The sequence below is a fragment of the Mustela nivalis genome (genome assembly GCF_964662115.1).
Source record: "Mustela nivalis genome assembly, contig: HAP1_SCAFFOLD_1161, whole genome shotgun sequence".
Lineage (NCBI taxonomy): Eukaryota > Metazoa > Chordata > Mammalia > Carnivora > Mustelidae > Mustela > Mustela nivalis.
In genome coordinates this window covers 54,840-60,839 of record NW_028135503.1, presented here as the reverse complement: position 1 = coordinate 60,839, position 6,000 = coordinate 54,840, and positions in this window count along the sequence as shown.

Below are 6,000 nucleotides of genomic sequence, written 5' to 3'. Positions count from 1 at the left end.
TTTAGATTTTCTTATAGCCACATTAAAAAAACTAAAAAGGAACAGGTGAAATTAATCTGATGAACATATTTTTGGGGCACCTGGGTGGTTCAGCCATTAAGCATCTGCCTTCGGCTCAGGTCATGATCCCCGTGTCCTGGGATTGAATCCTGCATCGGGCTCCCTGCTCCGAGGGAAGCCTGCTTCTCCCTCTTCCACTCCTCCTGCTTGTGTCTCACTGTGTCTTTCTTTCAAAGAAATAAATAAAACATTTTTAAAAAAAGAATATTTTTACTTAACCCCAGTATATTGCAGATAATATCATTTCAACATGGGACCCATAGAAAAAGTTACTGAGATGTTTTCCACTCGTTCTTTTCTGGTAGTCACATTAAAAAACCTAAAAAGCATTTGCCATTAGTTTTCTAGTATATTTTATTTAATCAGATAGATCTAAAGTGTTGTTATTATTATTTCAACACATTATCCATATGAAAAAGCAATAAGGAGTTACTGTCCATTCTTATTATCAAACACCTTGAAACCCACTGTGTACTTTTATATTTGCCACGTGTCTCAATTTGGACCTGCTGCATGTCAAGGTCTGGGCCATGGTAGGTCGTCTGCATCTCCTTCGTTGAAACTTCCCAGGAGCCCTGTGAGGTATTAATAGACCCATCTCCTAGATGAGAAAATGGTCTCTGAGGTCAAGTGACTTGCCTAAACTCATACAGTCAGAAAAAGAGCAGAGCCGGGTTTGGGGCTGTCTGATCTGTTCCGATATAACCCTTCTGGGACTTCTGGAGCCCCAGTGCCTGCCTCCCAATTGCCCATCCCCAAACTATCGATTACCACCATGATTTATGACCCTCCGGCCAGGCAGTCCTGGAGATGGAAGTAATTTGTTTCTGACAGAGGAGGCGTGCCTGGACACCTGCACCTCCCCATTCTGCCTCGGCTTCCAGCCCAGACGATCGATGGATTCCCTGCTAGTCAATGGTGCCGAGGAGTAACCTACGGCGGCAGTTAGATTCGCTTAATCAGGCACTTGCTCAGAGCAGCCCATCTGACAATTTTATTGGGCCGAGAGCGTCATATTTCAGTTTCTGTTTCCGGCCGGGGCTTTGGTTCCTAGATCAGCCAGGGTTGGGTCTGTTGCTTTTTGTATTACAGCAGAGTCTGCGCTCCTTCCCTGGAAGAGTAAACCTACCAGCTGGAGTATAATCGATCCTCTGACCTGGAAGGGGTCACCTGGCATCCCACCGGCATTTAAGGAGAAAAATCTGTGAGCTCAGCTCTCAGTGACAGTGTTACTGACAATAACACCAGTCGCTATAACAACAGTAATACTTAACATTTATTTAGCCCTTACTGTGTTCCAGGGACGGTTCTAGTGTGTTGCACACAGACACACAGTATGGTAGTGTTCACTGGAAAGCAAAGGGAGGCTTAGGAAGGTGAAGGGGCTTACGCAAGACCACAGAGCTGGAGAGGGATTTGAAATCTAATCTCAAGCAGTCTGGTGTTTTCAAGAGTTTGGTGAAGTGGCAAGATATATACCCCCCCCCCCAAAAAAAAGTGTGATGAGTAATAGAAAAGAGAAAGCAACAGGGTCTACTATTTCTGGACCAACAATTATAGTATCACAGCAAATACTTACTGGAAAGCTTATGAAGCGCCAGCCTCTGTTATAAGAGCTCCACATACCATATCTCATTAAAGCTCTACAAAACTTTGAAGTAGGGACTATTAGCACCTTATTTTACAGATGGGGAAACTGACAAAGAGGTCAGATGGTTTGGCCAAGGTCATGATGATGTAACCGCAGTGAATGGACAGAGGATCCTGCTGTGATGTTTACCTATATATTTGGCTTGTTTCTGATCCCTGGGCTATCCACCCCAAGGCTGTAAGGTAAGGCTGACACCCCAAGAGAGACGTCTGAGTGGGAAGAAACTGGCATTGAACTGGGCACTCCCAACTGACACAGCTTGAGTAGTGATGACATTTTAGGATCCATGAGGAAATATTTCATTGGATTCTCAAAAAAATATCTGCTTTAAAGGGTTATTTGGAGGAAGAAGAGGGGTTTGCCTGTCAATGGAAAGCACTGAATAAAGCAGTAAAGAGGCTGTGGGACCTGGAGCCAGACCTGGGTTCAAATCCTGTCACTGTCACCAAATAGTCACATGAACATGGGCATGTCAGTTACCATTCCTAAGCCACGCCTCCTCCTCTCTCGCATGGGGGTCAGAATGGCACTGAGTTCATAGGGTTGTTGTTGTAGGATGTGCTATAAAATGATGTGCTGTGGACTGGATGTGTCCCCCACCTCCAAACTCATATGTTGAAATCCCAAACCCGATAAGATGATATTTGCAAATGGGAGCCTTAGGGAGGTAAGGAGGTCATGACAGTGGAGTCTTTGTGATGGGCTTAGAGCCCCTATGTGAACAGAGAAGAGCAGAGAGCTTGCTTCTTCTCACTCTCTCCACCATCTGAGGACACAGCAAGAAGGCAGTTGTCCCTAAAGTAGGGAGCAGGTCCTTAACAGACATTATACCTGCTGGCACCTTGATCTTGCACTTCCCAGCCTCCAGAACTGTGAGACATAAGTGCTTGCTGTTTAAACTGCCCAGTCTCTGGTATTTGTTATAACAGCCTGAGCTGACTGAGACAGGATGAAATGAGACCGTGTGTATGAAGTTCTTAGAAGCATAGCATGTAGTTGGCTCTCAGTGAATGTTAGCAGCTGCTATAAAGTCAGTCTCCACCCCTCCCATCCTCTTCTCCTGACTTCCAATTGGGACTTCTCTAAAATGTAATATTAAAAACCACTTAAGCCTCCACTTTACCATTTGCCTGCACAGCCCTCTTTGCAAGTGTCATTTCTAACAAAGCAGGGTCTGAACCAATGGGACCCCACAAGACCCTTCCAGCCTAACGTAAAGGGGACATTTCTAGAATAGCTTAGAACCTCCCCTCTCACTGGCCCTCTGGCCCTCTGGCCCTCTGCCCTTGACTCACATTCTCCAGTCCCCACGGCTTCTTGAACCCAGTCCATCTGCAGCCAAATGGGAATGAAGGGTGCCCAAAGGAAATTTTCCAGAAGAAACCTCAGGCTGGGGCACCTGGGTGGTTCAGTGGGTTAAGTGGCTACCTTCAGCTCAGGTCATGATCCCAGGGTCCTGGGATCAGGCCCCACATTGGGCTCCCTGCTCGGTGGAGAGCCTGCTTCTCCTTCTCCCTCTGCCTGCTGTTCTGCCTACTTGTGCTCTCTCTATCTCTCTGTCAAATAAATAAATAAAATCTTTAAAAAAAATGAAAAAAGAAAGAAACCTCAGGCTAAGACCCAATTGAGAAACACCTGCTGTCATGGATACCTGTAACAGCCGCACATTTCCTGCTCTGAGCCCTTTCCCTACAAGTGCTCATTTAAGTCCTCACAGCCCCCTCTGTGGTGGGTGATATTATTACCCTCATTTTCCAGTTGGAAGCTACAACTCAGAGAAATGAACTTGCCTGAAATCACACACAGCCAAAAAGCAGCAGAGGCAGGATATCAGCCCCAGAATCCACATTCTTGACTGCTATGCTCTGTTGCCTCCTTCCCCCAGGGTTCTATTCTGTACACAAGCATGAGTTTTTACAAGAACCCATGGCCAAATGGATTTTTAACCCCGATCTATTATAAAGAACAATCCAGCAGAAAGAAACTGGCAAAGAGGCTGCCGCAGGAGGGAAAGGGAAGACCCCCACCCCATTACAAAAATCACAATGGGATGTCTGTATACGGAGGACATGGGAGTAAGGAGGGCACCTCAAGACTAAATAATCAGGGGGCGCCTGGGTGGCTGAGTGGGTTAAGCCTCTGCCTTCAGCTCATGATTCTAGAGTCCTGGGATTGAGCCCTGCATCGGGCTCTCTGCTCAGCGAGAGCCTGCTCCCCACCCCACCCCCCCCTGCCTACTTCTGCCTACTTGTGATTTCTCTCTCTGTCAAATAAATAAATAAATAATCTATAAAAAACACTAAATAATCAGTTTGAAATAACCTTTTTTTAAGTGCCTCATGTGATGGGCTAAAGCCTCGTGAAGTAGCATCATGTTCTGGGTATTTATTAAAGTCATTATTCCGTATTACATGTCCCCACAGCACCTCCTCTCTGCCCTGATTCAGGCAGAAAGTGGCTGGCAAGGCATCTCTGCCTGAGAAAGAAGAGTTGACACAGAAGAGTAGACCTAATATAGCAGTCAGGTTCCTGACTTGAGAGCCTTCACATCTTTCTCCTGACTCAGAATCCCTGGAGATGTGACCCAGGCAAAGCGGCAGGGTTTATGAAGTTCCCCAGGTGATTCTTGTGCATGCTCAAGTTTGAGAAGCTCTCCTGGGCTGCTGCCAAAGTATCTGGAAGAATGTTTAGTAAGGACAAGATGTCCTAGTTTTTGAAAAGCTCCGCGGGGATCAAGAAAGAAGAGAGTCAAGGAGAACCCAAGAGCTCAGATTGTGTTAGGACCCTGAGAAGGAGCTCTACTCCTTGCCCACCATCCCCCCAGGTAGGCTGGAGCACCTGAAAGCAGCAGGCTCCTGACACCCCTCCCTTGGGTGTCACCTGCAGACGGGGCTGGGGGGGGTGGGGAGGTAGGTAAGAGCTGCATTCTTGGTGCCCAGCCTGGAATGGGTCTGAGCATGTAAACCTGAGATGCGCTCCCACCCCCACCGAGGTTCCTGTGCCCAAAGCATGGCATCCAAGCAGAAGAATCCAGGTGTCAAAGCAGGTCCTGGAGATGGTTTCATAATCCTAGAGTGGTGTGAATGTAGCAGAAGAGCTCTTGCGGGCCAAGCAGGGTGTCCAAGATCCAGACTCATTTGTCAATGACTCGGATGGGCAGAGGCACCAAGAGCACAAAGGTGAGGATGTTGCAGCTGTTGCCAGAGGGAACAGATGAGAACAGAAGGATCTGATCCCCATCTCACTGCCACACTTGGGTACATCGTATGCTCCCCAAGGTAACCCCAATGAGACCAAGTCTAGATTTCTGCTTGAGACAGCATGGGATTTGTAACACCTGCTCCTGGTGCCTACTTACCTCCCTCGGATCCCTTCCATTTTTATGCACATACTCTTCCAGGTGTTGGATTTTCTATGGCCAGCACTTATGTCTCTATATGGTGGGGCTGCCCTTGGGCTTCCAGATCCCCCTTGGCCCTGCCCATCTAGAGAACCCAAAGTGCCTGTGCATTCACAGCTCCCGGGGGAAAGCCTTTAACTAATACTTGGCAGGGGCAAAGAGAAGGAGAGAAATACCTTCAATTTGAGGTGCCGGGGTGGCTCAGTGAGTTAAGCATCTGATTCTTGATTTCAGCTCAGGTCATGATCGCCAGATTAAGCCCTGCATGGGGCCCCATGCTCAGCTCGGAGTCTGCTTGAGATTTTTCCCCCTCCCTCTCCCACCGCCTCTACTCCTCTTCCCCACTCACATGTGCATGCTCTCTCTCTCAAATAAATAAATAAAATCTTTTTTTAAAAAAAAATCTTCAACATGCGTGCCCCCAGTCTGGAACATTCTAATGTGTGGTTGTCACTGTCCCCAGCACCTTGCAGTTCTGAGCAGAGACTGTCCTCCATGAGACCTGGCTTAACACGCCCTTCCCTTGGGGCTCTCACTTGCCTTCACCTTTGTCATATTTTCCTGAGACACTTTTACCTGAAGACACTTTTACCTTCTAAGTCACTTTTAGCTGAATCTTCCCCTTAAGGTATGTTTCTGAGAAATCGAATGTAAAACAGGAAGAGCTCAAACTAAAACCAAATCTGGTTATAGGGAAAAAAAAAATGTAAGTCCATTTTTGTGCCTGCCTGAGTTTACAGACTGAGATTTATAAGACTCTACCTGTTAATGAATATCATTATAAAAGGAACTTCTTTTCAGCACTCACACATTTCCGTGAACCATCTCACTAAATCCAAAAGTAGGAAACCCATCCTTGTGCCCATTTTGCAGATTTCAAGAGGTACAA